The sequence below is a fragment of the Pleurodeles waltl genome, chromosome 5, assembly GCF_031143425.1.
Source record: "Pleurodeles waltl isolate 20211129_DDA chromosome 5, aPleWal1.hap1.20221129, whole genome shotgun sequence".
Taxonomy (NCBI): Eukaryota; Metazoa; Chordata; class Amphibia; order Caudata; family Salamandridae; genus Pleurodeles; species Pleurodeles waltl.
This window is the reverse complement of record NC_090444.1, coordinates 1,341,235,882-1,341,254,124: the sequence shown is the minus strand read 5'-3', so window position 1 is coordinate 1,341,254,124 and position 18,243 is coordinate 1,341,235,882. Positions and strand designations below refer to the sequence as shown.

Below are 18,243 nucleotides of genomic sequence, written 5' to 3'. Positions count from 1 at the left end.
GAGATGGGGAGCGACCCATCAGCCAGGGTCGCTCCTCTGGGGGGCAAATTGTATTTAGTCCATTTCTGCCCCCCTTGGGGGCAGATTGGCCAATTGTAGGTCAATCTGCCCCCAAGGGGGGCAGAAACCACTAGGCACCAGGGATCTTTTTTTTTCTGCCATCATGCAAGGGGAGTGACCTTGTAGGCAAGGGTCGCTCCCCGGGGGGGGTGGGGGCGCAAATTTATTTTAGGCCATTTCGGCCTATTGGTATTAGGCCGATCTGCCCCCGGGGGGGGGCAGAAACCTCTAGGCACCAGGGCAAATAGTTTTTTTTGGGGGTTTTTTTGGTTTTTTTTTTTTTTTTTAGAGATGGGGAGCGACCCATCAGGCAAGGGTCGCTCCCCTGGGGGGCAAATTGTATTTAGACCATTTCTGCCCCCCTTGGGGGCAGATTGGCCGATTGTAGGTCAATCTGCCCCCAATGGGGGCAGAAAGCACTAGGCACCAGGGATCTTTTTTTTTGCGCCGTCACGCAAGGGGAGCGACCTTGTAGGCAAGGGTCGCTCCTGGGGGGCGGGGGGTTGGGATACAAATTTATTTTAGGCCATTTCTGCCGCCCCTGGGGCCGGCTGAGCTAGAGGCCAAAATCCACAGGTAGGCACTGTTTGCTATGAAAAAATGTGATGTGTCCACGTTGTGTTTTGGGCCATTTCCTGTCGCGGGCGCTAGACCTACCCACACAACTGAGGTATCATTTTTATCGGGAGACTTGGGGGAACGCTGGGTGGAAGGAAATTTGTGGCTCCTCTCAGATTCCAGAACTTTCTGTCACCGAAATGTGAGGAAAATGCATTTTTTTAGCCACAATTTGAGGTTTGCAAAGGATTTTGGGTAACAGAACCTGGTCAGAGCCCCACAGGTCACCCCATCTTGGATTCCCCTAGGTCTCTAGTTTTCAAAAATGCACAGGTTTGGTAGGTTTCCCTAGGTGCCGGCTGAGCTAGAGGCCAAAATCTACAGGTAGGCACTTTGCAAAAAACAGCTCTGTTTTCTTTAAAAAAATGGGATGTGTTCACGTTGTGTTTTGGGGCGTCTCCTGTCACGGCCGCTAGGCCTTCCCACACAAGTGAGGTATCATTTTTATCGGGAGACTTGGGGGAACGCTGGGTGGAAGGAAATTTGTGTCTCCTCTCTGATTCCAGAACTTTCTGTCACCGAAATGTGAAGAAAATTTGTTTTTTTAGCCAAAATTTGAGGTTTTCAAAGGATTCTGGGTAACAGAACCTTGTCAAAGCCCCACAAGTCACCCCATCTTGGATTCCCCTAGGTCTCTAGTTTTCAAAAAGGCACAGGTTTGGTAGGTTTCCCTAGGTGCCGGCTGAGCTAGAGGCCAAAATCTACAGGTAGGCACTTTGTAAAAAACAGCTCTGTTTTCTTTCAAAAATGGGATGTGTCCACGTTGTGTTTTGGGGGGTTTCCTGTCGCGGCCGCTAGGCCTACCCATACAAGTGAGGTATCATTTTTATCGGGAGACTTGGGGGAACGCTGGGTGGAAGGAAATTTGTGGCTCCTCTCAGATTCCAGAACTTTCTGTCACCGAAATGTGAGGAAAATGCGTTTGTTTAGCCAAAATTTGAGGTTTGCAAAGGATTCTGGGTAACAGAACCTGGTCAGAGGCCCACAAGTCACCCCATCTTGGATTCCCCTAGATCTCTAGTTTTAAAAAATGCACAGGTTTGGTAGGTTTCCCTAGGTGCCGGCTGAGCTAGAGGCCAAAATCTACAGGTAGGCACTTTGCTAAAAACAGCTCTGTTTTCTTTCAAAAAATGAGATGTGTCCACGTTGTGTTTTGGGTCGTCTCCTGTAACGGCCGCTAGGCCTACCCACACAAGTGAGGTATCATTTTTATCGGGAGACTTGGGGGAACGCTGGGTGGAAGGAAATTTGTGGCCCCTCTCTGATTCCAGAACTTTCTGTCACCGAAATGTGAGGAAAGTGCGTTCTTTTAGCCAAAATTTGAGGTTTGCAAAGGATTCTGAGTAACAGAACCTGTTCAGAGCCCCACAAGTCACCCCATCTTGGATTCCCCTAGGTCTCTAGTTTTCAAAAATGCACAGGTTTGGTAGGTTTCCCTAGGTGCCGGGTGAGCTAGAGGCCAAAATCTACAGGTAGGCACTTTGCTAAAAACAGCTCTGTTTTCTTTCAAAAAATGATATGTGTCCACGTTGTGCTTTGGGGTATATCCTGTCGCGGCCGCTAGGCCTACCCACACAAGTGAGGTATCATTTTTATCGGGAGACTTGGGGGAACGCTGGGTGGAAGGAAATTTGTGGCTCCTCTCAGATTTCAGAACTTTCTGTCACCGAAATGTGAGGAAAATTTGTTTTTTTACCAAAAATTGAGGTTTGCAAACGATTCTGGGTAACTGAACCTGGTCAGAGCCCCACAAGTCACCCCATCTTGGATTCCCCTAGGTCTCTAGTTTTCAAAAATGCACAGGTTTGGTAGGTTTCCCTAGGTGCCGGCTGAGCTAGAGGCCAAAATCTGCAGGTAGGCACTTTGCTAAAAACAGCTCTGTTTTCTATGATGTGTCCACGTTGTGTTTTGGGGCATATCCTGTCGCGGCCGCTAGGCCTACCCACACAAGTGAGGTATCATTTTTATCGGGAGACTTGGGGGAACGCTGGGTGGAAGGAAATTTGTGGCTCCTCTCAGATTTCAGAACTTTCTGTCACCGAAATGTGAGGAAAATGTGTTTTTTTACCAAAAATTGAGGTTTGCAAAGGATTCTGGGTAACTGAACCTGGTCAGAGCCCCACAAGTCACCCCATCTTGGATTCCCCTAGGTCTCTAGTTTTCAAAAATGCACAGGTTTGGTAGGTTTCCCTAGGTGCCGGCTGAGCTAGAGGCCAAAATCTGCAGGTAGGCACTTTGCTAAAAACAGCTCTGTTTTCTGTGATGTGTCCACGTTGTGTTTTGGGGCATATCCTGTCGCGGGCTCTAGGCCTACCCACACAAGTGAGGTACTATTTTTATCGGGAGACTTGGGGGAACATAGAATAGCAAAACAAGTGTTATTGCCCCTTGTCTTGCTCTACATTTTTCCCTTCCAAATGTAAGACAGTGTGTAAAAAAGACGTCTATTTGAGAAATGCCCTGTAATTCACATGCTAGTATGGGCACCCCGGAATTCAGAGATGTGCAAATAACCACTGCTTCTCAACACCTTATCTTGTGCCCATTTTGGAAATACAAAGGTTTTCTTGATAGCTATTTTTTACTCTTTATATTTCAGCAAATGAATTGCTGCATACCCGGTATAGAATGAAAACCCACTGCAGGGTGCAGGTCATTTATTGGCTCTGGGTACCTAGAGTTCTTGATGAACCTACAAGCCCTATATATCCCCGCAACCAGAAGAGTCCAGCAGACGTAACGGTATATTGCTTTCGAAAATCTGACATTGCAGGAAAACGTTACAGAGTAAAATGTAAGAAAATTGATGTTTTTTTCACCTCAATTTCAATATTTTTCTTTTTCAGTTGTTATTTTCTGTAGGAAACCCTTGTAGGATCTACACGAATTACCCCTTGTTGAATTCAGAATTTTGTCTACTTTTCAGAAATGTTCCGGTTTCTGGGATCCGGCATTGGTTTCATGCCCATTTCTGTCACTGACTGGAAGGAGGCTGAAAGCACAAAAAATCATAAAATGGGGTATGTCCCAGTAAAATGCCAAAATTGTGTTGAAAAATTGGGTTTTCTGATTCAAGTCTGCCTGTTCCTGAAAGCTGGTGATTTTAGCACCGCAAACCCTTTGTTGATGCCCTTTTCAGAGAAAAAACCACAAGCCTTCTTCTGCAGCCCTTTTTTCCAATTTGTTTGAAAAAAACGAAATTTTCACTGTATTTTGGCTAATTTCTTGTCCACCTTCTGGGGAACCCACAAAGTCTGGGTACCTCTAGAATCCCTAGGATGTTGGAAAAAAAGGACGCAAATTTGGCGTGGGTAGCTTATGTGAACAAAAAGTTATGAGGGCCTAAGTGCGAACTGCTCCAAATAGCCAAAAAAAGGCTTGGCACAGGAGGGGGAAAAGGCCTTGCAGCGAAGGGGTTAAGGATGCAATCATTATCTCTGTAACTGAGGATGCAAACTATGAATGACCGAGTGGAGCGCCAGGTGGTGGCCTGCCCACCAATGCTCTGTATGCTCGCGCCACTGCAAACAGCTCCAATAGCCCTTGTGGTCTCATCTTTGCCCTCATGAACTCCTCCATGAATTTTGTCATGGATTCACTGTGCGCTGGCTCCGGAAATCTGAGAAAGCAAAGATCATTGTGGCGGGAGCAATTTTCCGAGCCCTCCAGACTGCTTTCCATTAACTGAAGTAATCAGTTTTGCCAAATGCTGAATAAGAGCTGTCACCTCAGTTTGTATCTCACGGACACTGCCCTGTACTGTGTGAACTCAGCCCAAAATTTTACGAAGATCCATGCACTGAAAATTAACCTCTATTGTGGCAGTTTCAATGTTGCCCTCCAGGGTCTCTCTTGAGCCCGGTATTGCATCATGGATATCTATACATGTGGTTCTTCCATAGCTGCGAGTTGGGTCGACAATCTCAGGCCCGCCTATGTCTTGTAGTTCTAATGTACTGCATGGTTATTGTAGTTAGGTTACTGGGCCCCAAGTATTAACACACTGAGATCAGGCTGGCTTGCTGACACACATGAGACTGCATCACCGCAGTTCTCTCTTTATTATATACTCGTGCTCCGTGCCCCTCCCGGACACGCAGAGCACGTTGTACAAACAGGGAGAGCCCGCATGGCTCCCCGCTTACTCTCTACATCCCTCCCATGTTTTACTCCACATGGACAAGGATTAACTGACAAATGTAAACAAATGATTTAACATTACTCTACAGCCCCCCCCCACAAGGGAGAAAATGAAAGAAAACAAAAGAAACAACAAATAACCAAACAGTGCAATTCCGTAACAACCAGCGCACCATCCTTGCAAACACTGTCCTCTTTAGACGTCCGGAGGCCTTCTCACACTGTCACTATCTGTCTCCAACAGTGTTATGCCATAAAAGATGATAACGACGTACAGTTTATGACCAATCGACTTGACAGATAAAGTCTTTTAGCTGACTACTTGGTGCAGGATTGGGGCGTAAGTCATACCTCACATTTCTAGTGCGCACACCTCCATGCTCAGGAGCACACTCAGGCTGGGTTTGTTCAGTCACTGCTGGTCCGACGACACTCTCCGTCTCTTCAGATGTTGTTGATGGACCGCCATTTGTGTCATCTATTTCGTCTTCTTCTTCAGCCGACTCTCTCAGGCCAGCCCTACGAAAATGCGACACATTTCGGGTCACTCTCCGTCGTCCTCTGGACGCAGTTATCATCGACCCCTTTACTCCAATGACCTCCATACCTCAGGCTCAAACGGTGTCCTGAACTTCCCTCCTCCTCGCCGACATCTCACCACCACTCGATCTCCTTCTTGAAACCCTCGATATTTGGCTCTTCGTTTTACGCTGGCCTTCTGATTAGTAATCGCTCGTCGTCTTTGAGTGGCCTTGACATCCAGCACCGGAGGTTTCCACTTAGGACCTGATGGAATACAGTCACGTGGAGACACCTTGAACATCAGAGCAGAGGGGGCACACCCAGTGGTGCTATGGGGTGTTTGACGATACGCACTCAAGAACTGGTACAAACACTGTTCACTGTCTTCCTTTTGCTCAACTCCAATTCGGAGAGCCCTATTCAAAGTTCGCATAAACCTTTCAACGTCCCCATTTGCTTGAGGCCAGTAGGGCATTATCTTACGATGATGAATCGCTAGCCCATCGAGATACGAGCGAAATTCTTGCCCCTGGAATGGGGGACCATTGTCTGTTCTAATTTCGTCGGGCAGACCAAACAATGCAAACGTCTTTTGCAGAACTGGCCTTACATTTTCAAACGCCGTTGACGATACAACCTCGACCACATGGAATTTTGTGTATGAATCAATCAAAACAGCGGTCAACCTTCCATTCGGAAAACTTCCAAAGTCCATGCTCACCTTTGCCCAAGGTTTCAAAGTAGCAGGTTCGGTTACCACTGGGCAACTCGGAGGTTCCATCGATGTGATAATACAGGAGTGACACTTCCCTATCATGTCGTCAACTTGCTTATCCATACCAGGGAAGCACACTTTGGCACGTAACCTTACTTTGGTTTTAGCAGCACCTTGATGCCCTTGATGAGCCAACTCAACTACTCGAGACCATAGACGCTGCGGAAGCACAATTCTTCTTCCTCTCAGAACCAACCCATCATTATCGGTAGACAGTTCATCACGCACCTTCCATATACTTTGCATAGCCAACTTCTGATCTGGGCATGACACATTGGTCTTCTCTAGAAAATACTTCCATTTTTGTGGCTCAACGCCTCTTTGACATGACCCAGTACCACATCATCCTGGGTAGCACTTACAATGTCAGTTACAAGAAGAGCATTGGGACATGCCGACTGTACGACCATGCTGACGAAAACCTCGGTACTTTCTTCATCTTGTTCTTGGTGAGCATCACATACTTTCGGAGAAGGGTGACGAGATAGTTAGTCTGCAGGATTATTCACCCCAGGTCGGTAAACGACCGTAAACCGATAAGGCTGAAGCAGAACAGTCCATCGTTCAATTCTCGGAGGTGCAAGACGCGGGCTGCCCGCAAACAACGAAACCAAAGGCTTGTGGTCAGTGACTACTTGAAACTCATGCCCATACAAATATAGATGAAAATGGCGGCACGCCCATCGAATGGCTAGCGCTTCGCGCTCAATCTGTGCGTACCTGGTTTCAACCGCTGACAAAGCCCTGCTGGCATATGCAACAGGAATCCACTCTTGATGTCTCTGTTCTTGCAACAGAACAGCTCCAAGCCCGACGGGGCTCGCGTCTACCACCACTTCCGTTCTCCTGCTGGGGTTGAAATAAGCCATAGTCGACCTGTCTAGCAATGCAGCCTTAATGTCATCAAACGCCTTGTGTGCATCCGGATTCCAGTCCCAACGGTGTTGCCCTTTCGTGAGCTGTCGAAGAGGTTCAGACATGGTGGCGAGTTGTGGTATGAACCTTCCACAATACGTGGCCATTCCTAGAAAACTGCGAACTTCCGTGGGATTTTGTGGAACAGGGGCTTGACGGATTGCTTCAGCTTTCCTCGGGTCTACTTGCAGGCCATCTTTCGAAAAGATATAACCGAAGAACTCTACAGATGTTTGATAAAAAGCACACTTCTTTTTGTGCAGCGTCAACCCTGCTTCAGCTAACCTTTGCAAGGTTGCTCTAAGATGGCGATGATGCTCCTCTCTCGTCCGGGAGTGTATCAAGATGTCATCACTCAGATTGATTACTCCCGGTAATCCAGACAATGTCTCTCTGATTGCATTCTGAAATACCTCAGCAGCCGAGGACACCCCAAAACTGAGTCTCTTATATCTTCTTAGCCCCACATGTGTCGAGAAGGTGGTGATATTCCTACTCTCAGGGTCTAGTTCCAGCTGATGATACCCAGCATTAAGATCCAGTTTCGAGAACCACTGTGCCCCATTCAGATCTGCAATAATGTCATCCATTGTGGGCGTTATGTGTCTCTCTCTTCGAATAGCCTTGTTTGGCAACCGCATGTCAACACAGAGACGAATCGATCCAGGTTGTTTAGGTTTTGGCGCGATCACCAACGGTGATACCCAAGGTGTAGGCCCATCTACCTTCTCAATGACTCCTTGGTCTTCCAGCAGTTGCAATTCTTTCTCAACAACAGGGCGCAAATGGAACGGTACTCGACGATGTCTTAGCGCCACGGGAACCACACTGTGGTCTATGTGCAGTTTGATGCGCTTTCCTTTCAATCGTCCCAGCCCCTCGAAAAGCTGCGGGAACTCACTGAGAAGCCGTTCCACCTGAGTGTCATAAACTTGACGTGCAAAAAACACCAGTTCTAACTCTTCTGCCGTGTGACATCCTAGCAGAGTGCCACGGTCTCCAGCCACCACATAGAACTTTGCCTCTGTAGACTTGTCCCCACTATTCACAGCCACCTCCACAGTTCCTTTGAGAGGAAGGGGGTCTCGTCCTCCATAGTTATATATCTTTGTAGTCGTCGGAGTAAGTATCGGAGCAGGTATTAATTTCCGGAAAAGAGTTTCATCCATGACGTTGACAGACGCCCCTGTGTCAATGAGTACTGATACGAGCATACCATTGACATGAACGTCGCTCATGGGAGGCGGTCTTTTCTTTAGTTGTCTCCCTCCCGTGAAAGAAATTACAAAAATGTCCTCTTCTTCGTCTTCATCGAACACCGGGCCACTCGCCATCGTGTGGTCCCTTACCTCTTTTGGATACAGCTCTAACATTAGCATCCTTTCCTTTCTGATCTCCTGGCTTATTCCTCCTGGATCTGCATACTTTAGCAAAATGGTTTGCCTTACCACAGCGGTTGCACGACTGTCCTTTTGCCGGGCACCCCATATTCGCTCGATGTTCATAGCCACAGCTTCCACAAGCCCTATCACTGGGTTTGGCAGGGTTCGGTTTGCGCGGTGCTGCCTGGCGCGTCTGGACAGCGTCCACCTGTTCCTCTTTTACCTGGACAGCGCGAGTCGATGACGCTGCAGCTAATGACTGACCCCTTACGGCTGCCATTGCGTCTGCTCGTACCGCAGACAGTTCATGCGATCGTGCAAGAATCAAGATATCATCAAGGGACATTCCCTGCTGTCGAAGAATAAGCTTTCTTAAGGCATTGGACCTGCAGCCTTGAATGATCTGCGCTCTGATCTCTTCTTGCTGGTTGAGCCCTGTGCACAAGCTCACCAGCTTTCTCAACCATGCGTAAAACATATCCATTAACTCAACTTCGGTTTGTTGCGCCTGTCTCAATTTAAGGCGTTCATAATCAGAATTAAGTTGAGGATCGAAATGCCTATTTAAAGCAGTTACCGCTGCATCAAAATCAGACTTGTCTCCTGTATCAGGGAGAGAATCAAAAAGCTCCTGTAGTTCATCCGCTCCCATCAGCAGCATTACGGACCTACGTACTGCCCCATCCGTTTCTCTTGTTGCGCAAAAATAGTTTTCTAGGCGATTTATCCATAAACGCCATCTGGGCGCAGCAGTGGCCGGGTCAATCAGTTGGCTAAACGGTGGTAACGATGTGGTTGAGGAGTGAATACTATTATTTAACTGTGCTGGGAGTTGGGGATTCCCTGGTGGTGGTGGTGGATTGGCATTGTCTTGGGGTGGGGCACTCATATTTGCACTCTCACGCTCCACTGATTAACAAAAGTCACGTTTTATTCTTATCAGTCTTGTTGTTTGAGCGCTTTAACTGTGTTTTTTTTCCAGAATATTCTTTGTAGAGAATGATAGTCAACCACTACTTGTTTGTGTTTATTGTTCAAGATTTTTTTTTTTTTTTTTTAATTTATTTGCAAGCCTCTGCCTGCCAGCTGTACCTCCGACTTTCTCTGGCACCAGTCTCCAGTGTTTTAATGCGGAGACCCGCCTTCCCCACGTTGTTGTTTTCTTTTTTTTTTTTTTTAAAGAAAAAAAAAAAAAAGTTCCCCGGCCCCGGGGAAAACACTTGTCACTCGTTGCTGCTCTCCCGCAGCGGCAGAATGCTCAAAGGCGGAGCGCCTGACGGGGAAAACACTCATGCGTCACTGCTGCTCCCCTGGCAACAGGACGCTCGAACTCGGAGTGCTCGACAGAGCGTTTCGCTCTGTGTGGTTACTCTTTCTGGGGAAGGCTGTCCCGGCAACAGGACGCTTCCAGCTGGAGCGCTCGACGGAGCGTTTCGCTCCACGTGTTCTTTTTTTTTCCATCTGGGGCGGGGCGTGGCTCACCGTAACCAGCCTCCCCGGGCAGGGAGCCAGGCCGCACACTCCCCGGGCAGCACACCAGGCGATCGGTCTCCACCAGGCCAGGACCGACGATCGCCTTCGTCGTCAAGACTATGCCGCATGCCGCGTCTCCCCCTTCACAGCAGCCGACACCGCACCACGTGCACACTGGTACGTTTATTCTTTATTCTTAGGATGCGTGGCATATCGACATCCCGCTCATCACCAATGTAGTTAGGTTACCGGGCCCCAAGTATTAACACACTGAGACCAGGCTGGCTTGCTGACACACATGAGACTGCGTCACCGCAGTTCTCTCTTTATTATATACTTGTGCTCCGTGCCCCTCCCAGACACGCAGAGCACGTTGTACAAACAGGGAGAGCCCGCATGGCTCCCCACTTACTCTCTACAGTTATGTTACTCTGCTGTAGATTTGTTGTTCTATTTATCACCATTGTGCAGTTTATACGCAATCTGCCCTGTCATGGGACCAGCTTGTTTACTGGAGTCCTCATTTATATTCAGGAGGCATCTACCACAGTAACATCAGAGGTCGGCCCTAAGCCCTTCCACCCACTCACTGGGACCTCTATTATAAACTACATGCTCTGAAGTTATATCTAAAAGTAATGTTGTGCATTAAATTTATCTGGGTGTCCGTGAATTTGCTTCATGTTCCTACCAGTGTACAAATGGCTCCTCAGTGATTAAGTCTTTCCGTGGCAACCTGTGCCAAACAAATACAGGCCCATAGCACTATATAATATTGCAGGTGCACCCCTCTTTTGTGGCAAACGTTGTACTTACTGGCAGATGCAGTAAACCTCACTTTTATAAAATAACTGAGATTAAAATAAATTATTGTTTTATAAATTTATCTCGATCTTCCTTCTGAGAGACTATAGTCTCCTAGCCCCTCTATCAGTCGCTGTGTGCTGGAGGATATCTTCGCCGGTGCGTAGCGCTCAAGTGTGGAGGGATGAAAACGAAAAGGCTGTACATCCTACAGTGTTTTCTCCTGTAAGTACGTGGCATTTGGTTTAGGAGGTAACGGCCAACAGCATAGGGCGCCTGATCTTAGACGTGGCAAGCCATAGGGTGAGATTGAATTTAGATTATCTGCACCTGGCACGGGACATGAAAGCAGTCAGGTAAATGTCTTTCTTAAATATACGTTACAAATCCAAAAAGTTCAGCTATGAAAGAAATTCTTGAGAGCTGGTATGCTGAAAAAATATTAGCAATGTGGACATGAGTGGGACATGGACTTGCTTGCCAATGTCCATGTGAAAACCAAGCACAAACACTGAAAAGAAACATGTTTTTACGAACAAGTATTTTGTGAAAAAATGACAAGGAAACTGCAATGACCAGCATGCATTGTAAATGAAGCCAATAGAGAAACTATGCAATGGAGCAATTGATGCCTTTCACCTAATACTTTTCCTCAGCTCTTCCTGACAAAGCATTTGAATGGCTATAGAGGAAAATAGATCTGCATGACAATGCTTACTTACACCTACAGCAACAACTGCAGAACGGATTCGTAGCAAATTTGGTAGGAAGGGGTAATTCTACTCAGAAAGCGTCCTTCTGTTTGTCTGATTACAATATGCTCCCTTGGTTTTGAGGAAAAAAACTGTTGAAAAAGTTGCTGGGTGGGCTTGAAAGGGTTAACAGTTATGTATACCTCTGCCAATCACATCTGAATCATTTGACAGCAGTGACTGGCTGGTGAAGTTCTCTGTCGAACTCATTTTTCTCAGTCTTGAAAATCGACAATCGATTTTGGATTGTGAGCAATGGATAAAATAAAATTACCCAGGAAAGGTGAGTAACTATAACAAGTGTCTTAACCCCAGGCAGTTGTAGGCGGAGCTCAGAAATGTGGAAAAGCCGTTTTACAAAGAAGAAAAAAAATCAAAGAAACTGTGCATGATTCGTGACTCAAAATGTGGTTGCCACTATTTTGAATAGCGGATTCATCTGCAGTTTTGTAAAAAATCAGAAATTGCAATACTTTTTAAAGTTACACAAGTGGTTAAAAAACAAAAAGATAAAAGGGATGCGAGGAAGTGATTGAGAGACAGTGAGAAGCAAACATGATAGTGGGGGGAGAGCCAAAGGCCATCCCCTGCAATGGTTGCACTGCAGGGCTTGGCCTTCTAACCTCTGATGTGAATGACCTCAGCCCTGTGTAGTAGGGTTGGCAGCCCACAGCGGGTTTGATGCAGTCTGCCGCAGCAGAGTTGGCACACATGGTAGGTTGAGAGCATCACTCGTCTGCAGGCTAGGCCCTATGTTCATCCCCTGCAATGAATGGCCGAAGAAAATACACAGTGGCCTTTGGCTGCCAGCAGCTAGTTGCAGCGGCGGCCAGCTCCTTTTCACAATGCAGGGGGTAGGAGGGGTGCATACAATAAAAATGTAAGTTAAAAAAAGGGCACATACCTTGTTAAGATCTTCTCGCGTCGCCTGTTGTATCTCACAGCTCTGACGCGCGATGTAACAGGAACCAGGAAACTGCACAAGCCAATCCTGACGCTGGCACCATCAGGATTGATGGGAGCAGGCTCTCACCACGCTCACCAGAGCGCTGGAGGCTCGTGCCTTCTCTAACCCAGCTGTCTTAAAACAGCTGGGTGAGAGGTGTTTAAAGTGTGCATGTGTGGCTGGCCGTCGCAAAACGGCCGATCAAAGGGACATGCGCACTTGAAACAAGTGCACCGCTCCCTGACGCCACTCGCCAGCAATTGCCACACCCCGTCCTGACACTCGGTTCAGGACGGGGGGTTGAAAAATAAAATGGTAATAAACAAAGTTTATTACCATTTTATTTTTCCGTTATGGGGGGCACTTTGTTGGCGGGGCAACGCTTCTCCACCCACGTGGAGGGGCCGCCTCTGGCGAGTTGGGATCAGGGACTGACTCCAGGCCAAGCCTTGCGACCTGCCCACTCATATATCAATTACAGAAGCATAGCCATGTCTGGGCTCCACAGAAAGTCTGAATTTTTTGAATCCTTAACATTGGTCTCTTTCAACCAATCAGCAACAAATATGTCAAAAAAATTATAAGAGGATAGCTTACAGAGTGCCATGCCTGTTGCAGGTCATCAAATGCTTGAAAGGGTGTAATGGAGGGCCCAAAATCGTTTTTCACTTGTATGCAAAATGGGGTTTCCTACAGGAAATTCCTGTGCGTGCCTTACTCTAGAACTGCTGAACTAAGGGTCACAAATTTTTTATAGCACAGCAGAATTTTTCTGATCTGGTGACCTTTCATGGTTTGGTGAAAATCTTTTCAACTGTTTGGGACATAAAAGCAAATCGTAAGTATCTAGTGCAAATTGCACATATTTTTCATGAAGTCTCTGAATGCCCAAAATGAACTGCTGAGGCATATTGGACTCCTGGGAAGACAACTGTGCCCAGAAACTGGGAAGAAAATAATACAAAACAAAAAAAAGAAAAAAGAAATAAAACAGGATCGGCTGGGGGACCCAATGTAATATGAGTAATACATGATTGAATATGCAAGCCTACTTTCGAATATATCTCCCCAGTCAATAAAAGACGAGGTATTTGCTCTGATTCTCATGGCTGGACCTGGCAGATAACCAGGGGAAAAAAATCACAAACCCTTGCTTTGCTAAGGGTCTGGCAGGAGGATGGTGCCCATGCCTTCGTACACTGTGCAACTGTGGATCAGCATTCTTCAGTTGTTCGCCTAGTGCCCCTGTGTGGTGGGTCAAGCTGTAGAGGCACCTTGGGGACTCTTGGGTTTCGTTCTCACAGAGCAGTGCAAATCCTTCCCTAGTGGGGCAAAACATAGAGAGAAGGAGCAAACATATAATGTAACCCTTTTTTTTAAAAAAAAAAGCACCGCAGCAGATGACTTAAAGAATGAGGGCTGAGACGGCAACCATAAAAAGGCTGAAAGAATAGCAAGCACCCTTTAGCAGTGCCACAAGCATGATTGCTGGGCTAGGGACAACACAAACATCAGAACTTCGGATTGCTTGGCATGGACTGAGCCTATTTGTCTAGAAGTGCACCAGGCCACAAACTTATCCCAATGGTAGGCATGTACATATTTAGTCAAGGGACACCTGGCTGCCAACATGACATCAACAACTTCAGAAGATCAAACACACTCAATTGTCACCACTCAATCTCTAAGCATGGAATTGTAAGGATCCACAGGTCCAGGTGCAGATCCCTGCCCTGCTGCTGCAACAGGAAATCCTCACAAAGGAGCAGCGTGATTGGAGGACAGATGGACATTCCCAGGAGTTTGGGATAACATACTATTCGTGCCCAATCCAGGGCCACTAGGATGAATTGGGCGGGTTGATTCTGAACTTCTTCAGAACTCAGAGCTGGAGAGGTATCAGTGGGAAGGCGTAAAGGAGTCCCTAGTTCCATTCGAGGTGGAACACTTCTCTGGGCTAGAGATTCCTTGGGTACTCCAATATGCCAAAGTGGTGACACTGCATGTTCCTGCTGGTACTGAAAACGTTGAGCAAGAGTTATTCCTACTCACAGAAAAGACCTCAAACGACTTCTGAATGTAACTGCCATTATTAATTGGCAAGACTCAACTGCTTAGTTCATCCGCTCTAGTGTTCAGAGAACCCACCAGGTGGCGTATCATCAGAAACATCTCTTGACAGTCCAGCAACATCCAGAGAAGCAAAGCCTCATGGCATAGGGTCCCGTTCTGCTTGTTGCAGTACCACATGACAGTGGTGTTTTGTCCGTGAGCACCTGCTTCCCCTTGAAGGAGGGCAGGGAGGCTTTCAACGCCAAGTGGAAAGCTCTCAGCACTAGCAGGATGATATGGAGCTAAGCCTTTACCGGTGTTTAAATGCCTCAGTTCGTGTAAGGAGAGGGGTTTGCTCTGGTTTAGTTGCGGTCCTGCAGCCACACTGCATTTCTTTAGCAGCCTCCTCCAAAATCTGTACCAGATCGGAGAGATCTCCCTGATGTTATGCCCATTGGCGAGTTCAGATCCCACTGCAGAGCACACATAGGCCATCTGGCAAGCTTTACCAGCAGGATATAGGAGACCATCAGTCCCAGCAGTCTCAGGGTCCTCCTCACTGTGATCCAGGACAGAGGTTGAAACACTGACATCATACCTCAAATGCCCTGGACTCTCAGAGTCGGAGGAGAGATGTGCAACTGCAGTGTCCATAATGACTCAGATTAAGGGGAGCATCTGTGAAGGAGTAATTTGTGACTTGGGTTCATTGATGTGAATGATATAAGGAGGTTCGCTGTAGTCTGGAGGTTGTTGACAACTGCCTGGGGCAAGCCTGTCTTTAACAGACAGTTGGTGAGGTAGGGGAAGACCGGAAACAGCAATCTTTAAGGATGTGCTGCTACCACTGTCATCACTTTTGTGAACTCCTGAGGGGAGCTGGGAAGGCCAAAAGGAAGCAGAGCAAACTGAAAATGCTTTTGGACTACCTTGAACCGCAAGTAAAGCCTGTGGGCATTGAGGACGGACATGTGGAAATAACCATCCTACAGGTCCAACTCTACCATCCAGTCTCCAGGGTCTAGAGCATATAAGATCTGAGCCAGGGTGAGCATTGTGAACCGTTTTTCTCAGAAAGGCATTGAGAGGGCTAAGGTTTTAAATGAGACGGAGGTCCTGTCCTTTTTTTGCTCGAGGAAGTAGAAGGAATAACATATGCAACCAACTTCTGGTGCTGTTACCTGTTCTGCGCCAAAATAGTTGGCACCTCCTGCTGCAAAAGTGACAGGTGGTCCCCTGTCATCTGTTCTGTGGTTGGTGGAAGGTGTTGTGCCATCTCAAACTGCTGAACAAAGTGCAGGACCCACATGTGCGGTTAATCATCTGTCAGCCTGGTAGAAAGTGTTTGGTCATGTCATACATAAGAAGGAATTAGAGAGTTGTGTGCTGTCAAGGGCACTATAAAGAGGCTTGGGGTGGGAGGTAGCTGGGGGGGCAGAAGGCTAGTTCACACACTTTCCTTGTTGGCCCCTCCTAGGGGTACAAAGCCCATGAAAAGGTTGAGGGGCTTGTTACACTTGCTGAGGCTGTTGGAGGTACTGGAAGCCCCAACCATAGCTAGCTCAGTTGGCGTGGATCCAGAGGGCCCTCCTGGCACCATGGGCGAACCAGCTGGCAGGACCTCAGTTGGCAAACCTCTCAGCTCTTTTGAGTCTACAGGAATGCAAGAGGGACCCTGCAATGTGGCAAAAGCATTGCATCGTAGAAGTCCTCAATTTGCTGTGGTCTCTATGACGGCCCCAGAAATTCGGGTTGCCATGGAATGAGGGTTGGAGTGATTTTGAAAGTGCAACCTAAAGGCACGATGATGCCTCTACACCTACTTGGGAGATCAAGAGTGGTGGGTCGGGCTGAGTCCTGTTTGGACTTTTTGTACTTATTTTTAGGTTTGCCTGAGAACTTAAATTGTGAAGACGACCTGTTGTGGGAGAGCAACCTTTGGACCTTGACCGATCCTGGTGCATGGTCTTGCAGTGCTTTGACACTAAGAGCTTCACTTCCCGGTCTCGAACAACCCTGGTGTGCATCAAGGCTAAATCAATGCAGGCATTGGAATCGTGGTCCGACCCCGGGCACCGCAAACAAACAACGTGTGTCAGTCACAGACATTTGTTTGAGACATTCCTCACAGGGTTTAAAGCTTGTAGATTTGGGAGGTGACAAATTTCTCTTGCACTCTGTTTTTGGCTGAAAGTTTAGTGGAAGTGTCTGAAAGTGATGAGGGTAGCTTCTGAACCTCGTCTCTTGCCCCAGAAAGAAGGGAACTGATGTCAGTGAGCATGGCCCCACGCCTATATAGGCCCACACGTCATGTTTAGCACCGAGTAACCTCGACACAGAGTCATCAGCGCTGCCTGTCGGTGCGCAGTGGTACTGCTGAAGATCAGGTATGATGCCTGGGGAAATATTCAAAAGGTTAGGAATTCACTGCTATAAGTCCACTTCACAATAAGGGAACGAAGGCTACGGGAGGCTGCCCCATTTACATACCCAATAACACGTGTTCAGTAGCCCTTCCAGAGAACAATGGGCTACGAAAGGGAAGCTAACTACTTCATATTAAAGAGCCCTCTATCTCTAGCTCATAGTGCCCCTCAGTCTGACTCATTAGGAAGGACCTCAGGAATATTCTGGGGGGAGACCTGAAATTCACATCTGATGCCTGGGTTCTGCCTCCGCCCTTTCACATTAGGTACTACTAAAATGTGCAAATACAAAAACATTTCAAAGGTGGTTGTGGCAAAATGGGCTACCCATGCATCATAAACACATCTTATACTTACATAAAATGGTATGCATGCATGCCATCCATGCCCCACATGAATGGGAAAAGGACCCAGCTGTAGGGGACTGGCAGACCACTTTTAAAAAGACAGGAAAGGCCAGTAGGGCATCCTTCCTAGTAAATGACAGGAACAAAGGCCTGTCTTTCTTTTGAAATCAATTCTCTGCCACCACCACTGTGGGTGTTCTACAGCCTGATGAGCTAAGAGCAATAATGTTTCTCCAAAGAAGAGTGCACATGGTGGATGTTTTAACCACCCAGTCCAGCTCTGGGCTTCAAACTTTCTCATAAAAGATACTTTCAGCCCACACACGATAGATGTGTGTGCTGAGGCAGCGTCAGAATGCTGTAGATTGCTAGGCTGACGTCAAGGCAGGGTGCACACTCTCCTGAGCCTTACAGAGGAACTTTCCCCATTCCAACACTCTCTGCTTAACATCTTCTGAAAGCATAGAAGATATGAGGCATAGCAGACCCACCATCTCATCAAATCAAAATGCCCATTAATCATCTCATCAACCATATTTATCCATCACACACCAAGTGGTTGGTGAACATTCTGCAGATCGTGATCATTGTACCCAAGTAAAATGTCAAGCGTCATACTTTCATTTCATTTTTTTCCACTAGAATTTTTGGCATGAACATTTTTGGGGCTGTAACCCAAACCTAGGCAAACGTGAAGGTATTGCGTCAGTGGTTTGAAACTGAAGCCTATTTGTATTGCTAGAAAATAGCATTTCTAGAATCTAAGAACTGGAGCACTGCAGAAGGCATGCTCCAAATAATTTTCACTCAGGTCAACCAGAAGTGAATGCTTTATAAATAGGGCTCCGGGTTTTCCGTTTTTACTGATGTTCATAGACAAATGCAGACAGAAAAAAAACAATTTTCCTGTCTGAGTTTATTTTTAAATATGGCTTAATACAGTAAATAGGTTTTCTCTTAAACAATTTGCGTTACTGTCAATCATGAACGCTAGGTCAATACACATGCAGATTGACAGGTAGGGGAGTTCA

The 18,243-nt window shown here is 47.0% G+C and overlaps 1 protein-coding gene across 2 annotated transcripts in view; it reads right to left on the bottom strand.

The window, feature by feature from the left end:
• The window catches only part of CYB5R4 (cytochrome b5 reductase 4), a 1,010,997-nt gene that overhangs the window by 378,685 nt on the left and 614,069 nt on the right, over positions 1-18,243 (bottom strand). The window lies entirely within an intron of this gene.